Raw genomic sequence first — 13,619 nt, 5'->3', positions numbered from 1 at the left:
ATACTTAAACTCCTGGATGTCTTCCTGTTCACCCCTAGGGTGATTCACTGTGACCCTAACTATTCTACCTGCTTATTTGCATCCATACTTCTCTACTACCATCTCCTTAAGGATTTGATAGACTCAATACTCCACACAATTTCATAGGTCTCTCACGCTTTCTTTTCTCATACTGCCTGCTTCTAACACATGTCCTACAACCAATCTTACTGTCCTATTTTGACAGTTGTGAGATTGTACTAATACTAACCTCTCTAGCAACCTAATCATTCTCACTGCTATGTATACAAATGACATTGTTTTAGAAAACCTCTATCTCCAGGATGCTAACTCATGTCTATTTGTCTGGTTGCTTGCCTTCCATGTTATTCTGATCTTCTATTTCTACTCTTGTAACTGTACCTCAACAAAATCTATTAAGTGTAAACTATTTTGAATTATCTAAATTTGTATTGTATATAAACTTTATATTATGCTTGTACAAAATTGTTCATTATATCATTGTGTTATTATGTTTATGTCTTTAATTGTATTATAATATCCTTTTGTATTATATGTGGAACTTTTTTCCTCAAGCTCCTGCTTAAAATACGTTACTCACCAAGTCTAACTTTCCAGGTAAACAAGATCAAATAAATAAATTAAAAATTAAAGTGATGCTACAGCATGTGGAGGGGCATGTTTGTTTTCCAAGAATAGCAAGTGAGAGAACCATCATGATGTTTGCATTTTAGAACATAGCCATCTTCCCTGAGGTTATGAGGGCTATTGACTGTACCTACATTACTGTCAAGTCTCCTGCTGCTCTACATGGTATCTGGTACATCAACCTGTAGGGCTTCCACTCCATCAAGTGCCCGGTGGTGTGTAGCACACATGGTGTTATATACAATTTGTCTCTCTGCCATCCAAGCAGTTACTGTGATTCACACTTCTGACATACATGTAAAATATGCCAATGTCTTGTACAAGGTGACTGCCAAGTGAATGTATTGCCACACACAGAGTCAAAGAAAGTATGGTCCCATAAATGTGGGTAGCAGGCCACTGATACTTGTGGCCACTGTTGTGTGTTACAGGTGATGCTGGATAGGCTTTAAGGCTGTGACTGATGCTCCCATCCACACCCTCGACACTTTGGTAGGGATGGCATATAACACCATACTTTGTAGACACATAACATCATTGAATGTGTGTTTGTAGTGCTGGAGACTTGCTTTTGTTGCCTGGATATGTCTGGTAAGAGACTGCAGTATGTGCCAGAGACCCCCTGCAAGATATGAACCATAAACTTCCAAACTGATATGAAATGCAATGAACAGAAAATAAAAAATGCTAGAGGATGAAAACATCCCAAGACCCTTTATTTAAACATTTACAGTTAAGAGCGTTTATTCGGTTCAGTAATGTGAATTTCATCACAATAAAAACTTCCAAACTGATGTAAAATTCAATGAATAGAAAATAAAAATATTTCCAGAGGATAAAACATCCCAAGACACTTTATTTAAACACTTTACAGTTAAGAGCATTTATTCAGTTCAGTAATGTGAATTTCATCAGAATTTCTGATGAAGTTCATGTTACTGAATTGAATGAAAGAGCTTAACCATGAATATTTGAATAAAGTGTCTTGGGAAGTTTTTACTCTCTGGTATTTGTTAGTTTCTATACTCTTTAAGATATTTGGGGTATGCGCTGTGCTTCATAACATTTTATTCATTTATTTATTTTGTTTGTTAACCAGATGAGTGAACTGGTACAATAGCATTTTCAGCCACAACGTTGCCCAAATCAGCATAGATAAAAGTACAATAGTATTACAAAACATATTATTATAACAAGCAGTATATAGCAAAATAAGTGGGTGCAAATAATATAATAAGACATGATAAGCAGACTTGCAAACTTACAATTGACTACAAAATAAAGGAACTTCGCATCTTAAGGCAGCGAAGTGACTGTCACATGCTTATGGAAAATGAACTCTTGTTCAACCAAATTAATTCCATCTAAGAGAGGTCTAAGCACTTAGCAGAATTGGAGGCAGCCCTCTCAAAATCCCATGCATGTAGTGAACATCACACTCTTTCAGCTCCACTCATATGACTGCAATATCCTTATACTATTAATGTGAAACAGTCATATGCTGATGCTATTAAGAAATCACTGTCTAAGCCTCCTAGAACTCATAAAAGTAAGCATCAATGAACCCCCCCCAGATACATCTAGTATGTGCACCCCTTCATCAACATGTTGCACCCAATAAAACGCCCCTGAGCTTAACAAGAATAAATCAACTTCTGTAAACATTCTAGTAATCGGTGACTCCATTGTTGGGCACACTGATTCTATACTCACCAGATGATTAAGATGCTTTCCTCCAGTAAGTAAAACAGTGACATGATTGTAGTCCATGCTGGAGTGAATAATCTGGCATAAAAACCCTTGAAAGTCACTTAGAATTGCTTGCTGGAACTTGCTATGCATGATTCTATCAAGGATAAGATTCTGGTGGTATTTTCCCCTCACTGAAAAAGATGCCTATATTCAAAGAACAGATAACTTTCAACAATAAGGTTTCAACAATTGACTAAGCAGCTGGTGTCATTCTGATGGGTCCAGTAAGTGTCTCTCTGGGACAAAATGATCAACAGTCCTGCTTGCTTTGCCAAGGATTACCTACACTTCTCGTTCAAGGACTTCTACATATTGGCCAAAGTCTTTGTTTCTCCTATTGTACCTTTTTAGGCAGAGCTCATCTAATGAACATCCCAACCTAGCCAACAAATCAAATCATAAACTAGACAACATTTAGGTGGCCCTTTGCCATGCTATGTTTCTTAGATTGGGTGAAAGAGAATTCCCTGCATCAAATTGCCCATACTCCCACCAAGAGAAAAAATGTCATAAACCTAGTTATAAACTCAACTCTAGCCTGCTGTCTGCCTATGATTGGTTACTTTTTTTTAAACATCTTTATTAAATTAGCAGTTGTGACATAGGCAGTCCTACATTTATATAAAAGTCATCAAACCATATTAACAAGTTCACATTTACAAACATTATAAATCACAGATATCATTCTATACAATGTAATAAATCCAACATTTCATAAAGTGTTCAATTCCTGCCTTCTCATAAACCTCATTTATCTTCCAAAGCATTTTCTGCATGTATTGTTCATATAATTTCCATTTTTCTATGTAATTTACTAATAACCTTTTCTAAAGATCCCACTTCCTGTTCTTTATCTCTGTTACAATAGTCACTACTTCGAGGATGGTTGGTTTAGACTTTAATAATTTCCATTTTCTAGTAATTACTTTTTTAGCAGCCACCAGAATTAAACTTAACAAGACCTTACTATGTCTTGACAACTCAGATCGTGTAGTCCAGCTCAAAAAATATTTTCTTTAGTTACACTGATTTGCTTGCCCAGTACTCCTGACAGAGTACTTCTGAATGGAAGTTTTAGAGACTGACATCTCATTGCACTCTGAGAACATATGCTCCCAGGTGTATCTTTCTTCCCCTTTACTCCTCCAACTTTGCCATCAACATGAAGAAAAATTCTTTGGAGTCTGCTCAGGGTGTAAAAGTACAATGAAAACACTTTCAGGCAAAAATTCGAAATCTTTTAGATTTTGTTGCATATTTGGGGGCCATAAATACGCCCTACCATTGTTTCTTAGGGATTTGCTTGTCTAATCTCTCTTTCCAATCTTTTCTGACCTCCTCCAATGGATTCCTACAGTTATTGTGCAATATTTTATCTTTTTCTTCTTCTTTCGGCTGTTCCTGTTAGGGGTCACCACAGCGGATTATCTGTTTCCATTTCTTCCTGTCCTCTGCATCATGCTCTTTCACACCATCCGCCTGCATGTCCTCTCTCACCACATCCATAAACCTTATCTTAGGCCTTTCTCTTTTCCTCTTACCTGGCAGCTCCATCCTTAGCATCCTTTTCCCAATATACCTAGCATCTCTCCTCAGCACGTCCAAACCAACGCAATCTCACCTCTCTTGCTTTGTTTCCAAACTGTCCAACCTGAGCTGACCCTCTAATATACTGATTCCTAATCCTGTCCATCCTAGTCACACCCAGTGCAAATCTTAACATCTTTAACTCTGCCACATCCAGCTCTGACTCCTGCCTTTTCGTCAATGCCACCGTCTCCAACCCATATAACATAGCTGGTCTCACTACCCTCTTGTAGACCTTCCCCCTCACTTTTACTGGTACCCGTCTGATACAAATAACTCCTGACACTCTTCTCCACCCATTCCACCCTGCTGGTACTCTCTTCTTCACCTCTCTTCCACACTCACCATTACTCTGAACTGTTGATCCCAAGTACTAAAACTCATCCACCTTTACCAACTCTACTCCCTGCATCCTCACCATTCCTCTACCCTCCCTCTCATTTACACACATATATTCTGTTTTAGCCCTGCTGACCTTCATTCCTCTCCTCTCTAAAGCATATCTCCACCTCTCCAGGGTCTCCTCAACCTGGTCCCTACTCTCACTACATATCACAATGTCATCTGCAAACATCATAGTCCACGGGGCCTCCTGTCTGATCTCATCTGTCAACCTGTCCATCACCACTGCAAATAAGAAAGGGTTCAGAGCTGATCCTTAATGTAATCCCACCTCCACCTTAAACGTATCTGTCACTCCCACCGCAGTCCTCACCAATGTCACACTACCCTTGTACATATCCTGTACCACTCTTACATACTTCTCTGCCACTCCCGACTTCCTCATACAATACCACAACTCCTCTCTAGGCACCCTGTCATATGCTTTCTTTAAGTCCACAAAGACACAATGCAACTCCTTCTGACCTTTTCTGTATTTCTCCAACAACACTCTCAGAGCAAATATTTCATCTGTAGTGCTCTTTCCTGGCATGAAACCATACTGCTGATCACTAATCATCACCTTCCTTCTTAACCTTGCTTCCACTACTCTTTCCCATAACTTCAAGCTGTGACTGATCAATTTTATCCCTCTGTAGTTACTGCAGCTCTGCACATCACCCTTATTCTTAAAGATAGGTACCAAAACACTTTTTCTCCACTCCTCAAGCATCCTCTGACTTTCCAAAATTTCATTAAACAATCTGGTTAAAAATTCCACTGCCATTTCTCCTAAGCACCTCCATGCTTCTACTGGTATGTCATCTGGGCCAACAGCCTTTCCATTCTTCATCCTCTTCATTGCTGTCCTTACTTCCTCCTTGCTAATCTGTTTCACTATCCCCACATCATCCAACCTTCTCTCCCTCTCATTCTCTTCATTCATCAGCCCTTCAAAGTACTCTTTCCATCTACTTAACACACTCTCCTCACTTGTGAGTACGTTTCCCTCACTGTCCTTTATCACCCTTACCTGCTGCACATCTTTCCCAGCTTTGTCCCTCTGTCTAGCCAATCGGTACAGGTCCTTTTCTTCCTCTTTAGTGTCCAATCTCTCATACAACTCTCCATATGTCTTATCCTTAGCATTCGCCACCTCTCTTTGCCATGTGCCTCATCTCCTTATACTCATGTCTACTTTCTTCATCTCTTTGACAATCCCACTTCTTCCTCTGCCAGCCTCTTCCTCTGTATACTCTCCTGCACTTCCTCATTCCACCCCCAGGTCTCCTTGTCCTCCTTCCTCTGTCCAGATGTCACACCAAACACCTTTCTAGCAGTCTCCTTACTAGCTCTGCTGTAGTTACTCAGCTATTCGGTAACTCCTCCCTGAACTCCACCTCACAATCACCCTTTTTTAACTTCCACCATTTAATCCTTGGCACTGCTTTCACACTCCTCCTCCTCCTCTTCTTGATCACCAATGTCATCCTACAGACCACCATTCTATGCTGCTTAACTACACTTTCCCCTATCACCACTTTACAGTTTCCAATCTCCTTCAGACTGGCCATCCTACATAGGATATAATCCACCTGTGTGCATCTTCCTCCACTCCTGTATGTCACCCTATGCTCCTCTCTCTTTTTAAAATACGTATTCACCACAGCCATGTCCATCCTTTTTGCAAAATCCACAGTCATCTGACCTTCTGCATTCCTCTCCTTAACACCATACCTACCCATCACTTCCTCATCCCCTCTGTTCACTTCACCAACATGCCCATTGAAGTTCGCTCCAGTCACTAGTCTTTCACCCTTGGGAACACTCACCACCACTTCATCCAACTCACTCCAAAATTTTTCTTTCTCATCCATCACACACCCAACTTGTGGAGCATATGCACTAACAACATTCATCATTACACCATCAATTTCAAGCTTCATAAACATCACTCTATCAGACACTCTCTTCACCTCCAAAACTCTCTTGGCATACTGTTCCTTTAGGATAACCCCTACCCCATTTCTCCTGCCATCCACACCATGATAGAACAATTTGAACCCACCTCCTATACACCTGGCCTTGTTTCCCTTTCATCTGGTCTCTTGCATGCACAATATATCAACCTTCCTTCTCTCCATCATATCAGCTAGCTCTCTCCCTATACCAGTCATACTGCCAACATTCAAAGTTCCTACCCTCACTACTACACTCCTAACCTTTCTCCTCTCTTCCTGCCTTTGGGCATGCCTTCCCCCTCCTCTTCTCCTTTGGCCAACAGTAGCCCAATTTCTGCCAGCACGCTGTTGGCTAACAGTACTGGTGGCAGTCGTTGTTTACCCGGGCCTCAACCAATCCGGTATGGAAATATGAAATGTTCTCCATATAAGTAATTTGGCAGAGGTTTTATGCTGGATGCACTTCCTGACGCAACCCTCCTCATTTATCCGGGCTTGGGACCAGCACAAAGAAATGCACTGGCTTGTGCATCCCCAATGGCTGGGTTATTGTGCAATATTTTATATACCCTACTAATTACCTCTTTTTTAACAGCAGCTTCTGTTCTAGATTCAATTAAATACTCAACCAGTACAGGGCTGATATCAATCCCTGATAGGGAAGGCAATCTGTAGCCTGCAGTCCAAATGTGTTCTTAGCCTTTTCCCATTCTAATACCTTTCCCTCTCTAATTATCTGTTCCCAATACATCAGTCCCTTTGCCAGTTTCCTCTAGTAAATTCCAGTCCTCTCTTGCCTCTTCTCTGTACCCCTAATTGCAGTCATCCCTTTCAGCAGAATCTCCTTTCTCCATTCCAGTGTTGGCTTAGTGCTTAGCAGACTTTCTGCTACTTTATGAATATAATATTCTGAATGGCTGTTATTTTCCTTAAGGAAATGCATCCAAAATCCCACTCTTTCCTTATTTCTTGAATTACCAACCCTGCTTCATCATCATCCCTTTTCACTTTGAATTGTAGCTTTCTTCTTTTGTTATACATACCAGCCTCAACTGTGTAGCTGTAAAATATCCATTCAAATCAAGTAATCATAAAACTCCTTGCTCTTTTGGAAGAATCAACATATCCCACTTGACTCTTGGCTTTCTGTAATAACATGCTTTAAGTTGAAACTAATAAACAAGAGAACACTGGATACAATGAAAAGTTTTCCTTTAGCATGAAATATTTCAGTTTGTCTTTAGAAGCCTGCACCTGAACATGAGGACTCCATTTTTTTATTTTATGTTTCCATGGAGACAAACTGATAATAGTGCAGTTAAAAGGCAGAACACTGGTTTCTTGAAGGCTAAAAGTTAATGTCTGAAAGCATGCAAGTTGTTTTTCACATCTGGGAGGGGAATAAAAAAAGAAAAGGCACTAATTAGTGTATGTAGAAACACAGGCAATAACCTATGGATAACTTCAATTAAGGCCTGTGTTTGCAGCTGTCCATTTGGGATATTTAGACCTATTATGATGATTAAACTTCATTGTTTGAAGACATATATAGTTTTATGTGTTTTTATTAAGTTAACAGATTATGGGAATGTTCTGGGGTGTATTTATTTTTTGTTTAATGGTTTTCATTAAGACAACAAGTCTTGCAAAATGTGAAATACGTTCAAATGGAGATAAGAAAAAAACTGTATAACATATCAACCTGACAACTATCAGTGGGTGCATGTATCACAAAAGCTGAAAAATACACATTTTAAAAAAGCTGTCATAGATAAGTGGGAATAATGGCTTCTTACCTTAATGTTACTCTTACATTATCTTGAAATGTAAATGGTCTCACAGATACAGACAAAAAGGAAGGACTATTAAATTATAGTAAGAAAAGCAGAATGCAAATAGCAATACTACAGGAAACACATTTGGAAGGAAGTATTACAGAATAAGGAGAATTTCACAGAACAAGAACAGACACAGTTGCAGAGTGATAAAGAGAAAATAAGGGAGTACTGGAATAATATGCATAAGTTTAGAAAGATTGCTGTTAAGCAGCTGTTTTTATAACAACTCCTGAGCACAAAAACTTTTGGTACAATGACTTACGCAACAGAAAGTATAAAGGGTTGTTGCCAAACCTAGGGAGCCTATAACAAGAAAAGTAATCAGAGATCCTTTAGAAGTATTTCAAAAATGTTATGAACATGTGTATAAAGCAGAAATGTGGAGAAATCTGGAAAAAGTACAAATGAAAATATTTATGGAAGACTTAAACATGCCAAGGTTAGCGGTAGATGAGGGTCAGCAATTAACAGTTAAGACAGGAGGAGATGAAATAAAAATGGTGATGTATAGCCAATCTGCAGGAAAATCTCTAGGAATAGATGAAATTCTGATGGAAGTTTGGAAGCCAGGAGGGAAGAAAGTGATAAAAATCTGAAAGTATTTGTTTAACAATAATTTAAAAGGAGGGGAAGCACTAACAACCTGGAAAAAAAACGGTGGTGGCTGTACAATCTAAAAACAATAAAGACCCTTCAGATCCAGCTTCATACAGGTCTATTTCAATTTTAAATCATGAATATAAAGTCTTTATGTCTATAATGTCTAAATGAATGGCAAAGGTTTTTCCAAAACTGATAGCAATGGATCAGTGTGGTTTTGTGGAGAGAGGCAAGCATTTGACAAAATCAGTAGAACAATGATGATCTACAGCAAAGCAGTATGTAAGAAAATACCTCTGTTGTTGGAGGGTCTTGATGCAGAAAAAGCATTTGACTGAGTAAGCTGGGATTTTATGAGCACGGCATTTCCTGATATAACAGTAAGGTTAATTAGGAAGATATATTAGGGATCGGAGACAAAAATAAAAATGGAAGGGTTCCATTCTGATAAGTTGCATCTGAACAGAGGCACCTGTGGGGGGGCATCCTATTTCCCCTTTGCTATTTGTGTTATACTTAGAACCATTGGTAAAGAAAATAAGGGACTCAGAAATTGAAGGATATAATTGATATGGTATTCAAGAAAGAGGGCTTTATTTGCAGACAATATTATTTTGTACGTGACAGAACCAGAAAAGGACATTTTAATGCTGTAGAACATTCTGAGATTGTTCTGTGTTTTTTCATGATATAAAATTAATGAAGATAAAAAAAAAAGGCTATAGCTGTAAACTATGTACCCATGCATGAATTGGTTCAACTATACTCATATTTATGAGGGCATAATAAAATGAAGCATTTACCAGTATGGGTTAAGAAGGATTATGTTGTGGCAGCTAAGGAGATGTGGGAAGGAACTAAATAAAAGATAATTCAAAAACCGAGAAACTGGAAGCTCTTGCCTATGGATATTGACAGCAAGATACAGGCAGCAAAAATCTTTTCAATCCCTTTAGTTTTATACATAGTTCAGGCTATTTTTTTCAACCAGAGGAGAAATTGTGGACAGTAATAGAGTTGAAGGATTTTATCTGGGAGAGAAAGAGGGCAAGAGTCAAGTGGGGATAAGTTGATCACCTATGCAAAAGTAAGAAAAAAAACATATCAGCTCTACATACATTATGATCTGTGTACTTTTGTACCCCATCCCCCACCTCAACAACCCAAGATTACGGCCTATTAAGTTAAACATGGTTTTGTCTAGCCTTTTTTATCTTTATGCATTGTAATAAAAAGAAGACAGACAAGCATCTGTTTACTTTAGCAATTTTGTCGCATGCAAGAACAACTAAAATGCTTTACTATAAAACATGCAATTCATATTATGAAAAGTTTTATAGAAATAGTGTTAAGAGCAGAAATTGTTTTATTTACAGTTACCTTTTTTGTTCCTCATCTCCTTCCCTCAGTGTCCTTCCAAACATTAATGACTTGAAGTGAGGCAAATGCCTTTCAGTTCCCCACAAGTTTAACACAGTTAACAAAAGTTTACTCTTTCCAGTTTTTGTTATACATATTTCACAAATGTGATTAATGTTTTGCAGTCTCACATTATTCACAAATTTCAGTGTTGCTGGCCTTCTTTCTGTTCATCTCCATCTCCCAATTCCAGATTCTGGTGCAGTTCCAAGGTACTTCTGATTCATCTGGTCAACTCCTGTGCTTTTCTCTGTCTCTCAAACATTTTAATTTGGAACAGTGGCAAAGTCTCTCCATGTGCTTTATTATCTGAAGAATACGAAGCAGAGTCTCCATCTGCTTTTTTGTTGGACAACCTTTTGTATTTCATACTTAGCATGTTCTGCATCAAAAAATGACTGATCCTCCAAGAAAAAATATTCTGAAGACAGCTTAAATCTCAACATTCCCTGATTGCTGGAATAAATTTGTTCAGTGAATAATAATTTTCTACAAACACTCTACTGTCTCCAACTTTTAATACATTGCCATTCTCCCACAGTTTTGTTAGGATCAACTCTTTCTGTTGGTAGGTCTGCATCTTTACCAATACAGATCTTGGCTGCTTTCTCATGGCCATATTTGGAGCTTACACATGGTGTGCACTTTCAATTAACAGTTCCTGCTGTGGAATACCAATCCAGTTGCTTATTTCTGGCTTCATAAAATGAATAGTCTGTTCGGAACAGCAGAAAAATTTAGATTTTACCTATGTGCTCTGTCCTGTAATTCTACAATATTTTTGAAGCATCTATTCTTAAACAGTCTTATACCCAAGCCAGCTTTTTCTTCATTTTGACCTCAGATTTTTGCATTATTTTCAGCTCTTCCGAATATCTGTTTAAAGCTTCTTCTATTTTTTCCAGCCTTTTGTTATTTGAGTCAATGTACTCCATAACTACTATATTCATTTTAATGAGCTCTGCACACAGTTGACTTATTTATTCCTCTAGATTACTGGAAGCCATCTCTTGTATCAAAGTTGTAGCTTGAACAGCTTTTTGCTGAGCAGTTGCAGGATTCTTCCCAGTCAGTGTTTATTCTGCACCTTTTCTATTTGATTTTCTTTCAGGCTCTCTTAATTTCTTCTTTGCTGGCATCCAGGCAGTGTACCTACTAGAGAGCAACTGAATTTACTAAAAGTAGCACAGTTAAGCTCCTGCTCAGTGTGCAGCCATCTTGGAAAATCTTCAAAACTGGTTATGCAGTTGTTGAGTATGATTAGTAACTGGTTAATTTATCCCTCTGAAAATCCTCTCCCATATTTACCAACATCACCCTTTTTAGAGGTTTCAAAAAAGCTAAACTTTTACAACTGAATGACAAAAGTGCAAACTTCTCCCTTCCTAACCACACAATGGAACTGAGATATGCGGCCACCTATGCCAAGGATCTTTATACCCATTTTGATAAATGCATTAATAGGGCTATCCCCACAAGGACCAAATACAACACAAAATTCAATAACAAATCCCTTGGTGGTAAGTAGATATAAATAAACTTTACAACATGGAAGAAATTGCCTTGTAAGGCCATAACCTCTTATCACAGTAAGAATATAAAACACATTGTCAAGAAACCATGAGCAAGTATGATAAGATTTTGTTTTTGTAGGAGATTGAGATGAACCTGAATATGGTTTACTTGGACAAGTACATATGCATTCATGTCATCCAGGGACATCAGAGCTGCAACATTAACAACCTGCACCAAAAGCCATGTGTGTACCCAAAGACTAAATATATGACTGGCATTTCTCAGTCTTGTGACACATGTTGATGGGAATAACAAATATCTACCACCATTGTTACATGTATGCTTTCTGTACACATTTGTGGGCTCTTCTTTAAGAGAGGATCCAGTGATACAGATCTGCACATACCTGATATCAGCAGGTCACTGGAGACAGATGATAATACTACCATGCACATGGCACAGTCAGATGAGTCAATGGCACTGTGAGCAATGCTAACAGTAAAACCATTTTGATGTTGAATGTACTGTGTGACCTTTGTGAAGACCAACAACCTAACCTGACAGATTATTGTACCATGTCAGGAAAACCCTCTACAGGATTGCAACCTGTCCTGCTTGTGCCCAAACATTTAGAACTTGCACAGGACTGCAACCAGCCCTGCCACTTCACTGTACCCTGTCATGTGTAACCCCCACCCAGAACTACAACCAATCCTGCTGTCTACTTTGTGCTGTCAGGATGAGACCTCCCCCCTGTAATTTCCCTGTCATGGCTTGTGCAGTGCTGTGACATACACACCACTGCTGTATGATAGTGTCTGTTGGTGCCATGCCACCTTCATTAGTGTCTGCAGTCCTCAGGTCCATTATTAGTTATCCTTTTTGCTATCACTTTCCCTATATGTCAGCAGACTTGATATTCTCTTTATTCCAATTCACTACTTTTTTTGCTATGATGTGGTCTCCCTCATAATGATGACTGCAGTTTTTATCATGTTAAAAAGGGACTTGTAGTCTGCTATTACACTACTGAAGTGATTTAGCATCAAATTCTATGAATTTCATTAATAACACAATGTGTTATCACCCCTATTCCTTGCACTTACTAAAGCATGTGCTGGGAGGTCACATATGGTGTGCACACTTGGGGACCCTGACCATGCTACTTACACTTTGCCCATTAATAATCATTGCCATCATCCTACCCTGCTGCCTGTAGTGCTCATTCACAGGCTTTGAGATCTAGTAAGATGTGTGCAGCTGTGCAGTCTGGCCATACTATTTGCACTTTGCATTGTGCTACTACCACATGCAACATGCTGCTACTCATGGGCATTGTGCTAACCTGTTGCACATCAGTATGTGTCATGTCCATTAAATGCAGCCATGTCTCTCAGCTCCAATTTTAGCTTCAGCATTTCACCCGATGAGTGGACATGGCCTCAGTAGGATCATAGTCCAGCAGGGAGTGCAAGATCGTTTTATACCAATTGCACAGAGATCATTGAGGTGCACCTACAGACAAAGTATGTGGGTCCCTTTTATAATGTGAATGCCTCACATGAGATTAACTATTGAGTGATGCCACTGGCATTATATTCCTTGGTGAGTAGTGCCAACGTAAGTCTAAGGACCTGAAGAGGCATCTCCAAATTCTTCTTGCCAGTGGGAAAAGAGGTTGTGGAGGGACAGTAACCCTTTATTGTAAGCAGTCTGTTTTTCATTGTGATATACAGTGAACCTAGCATCAGTAGCCTTCTGTTGTCAGGGGTATGATGTGCACATTATTGTTTGCTTTATGTTTTCCAGTGCCACAGGAGATAGAGGAAAATATGATTGCCTGCCAGAGGAGGCATACCAGACTCTCCAGGTGGTGGGATAAGTGAGTGTATTTAGGCACTGATGTACTATTGTAATA

Source organism: Protopterus annectens, chromosome 12.part0 (genome assembly GCF_019279795.1).
Source record: "Protopterus annectens isolate FY-2018-M chromosome 12.part0, PAN1.0, whole genome shotgun sequence".
Taxonomy (NCBI): domain Eukaryota; kingdom Metazoa; phylum Chordata; order Ceratodontiformes; family Protopteridae; genus Protopterus; species Protopterus annectens.
The sequence above is the reverse complement of the archived record's forward strand: the minus strand, read 5'-3'. Positions refer to the sequence as shown.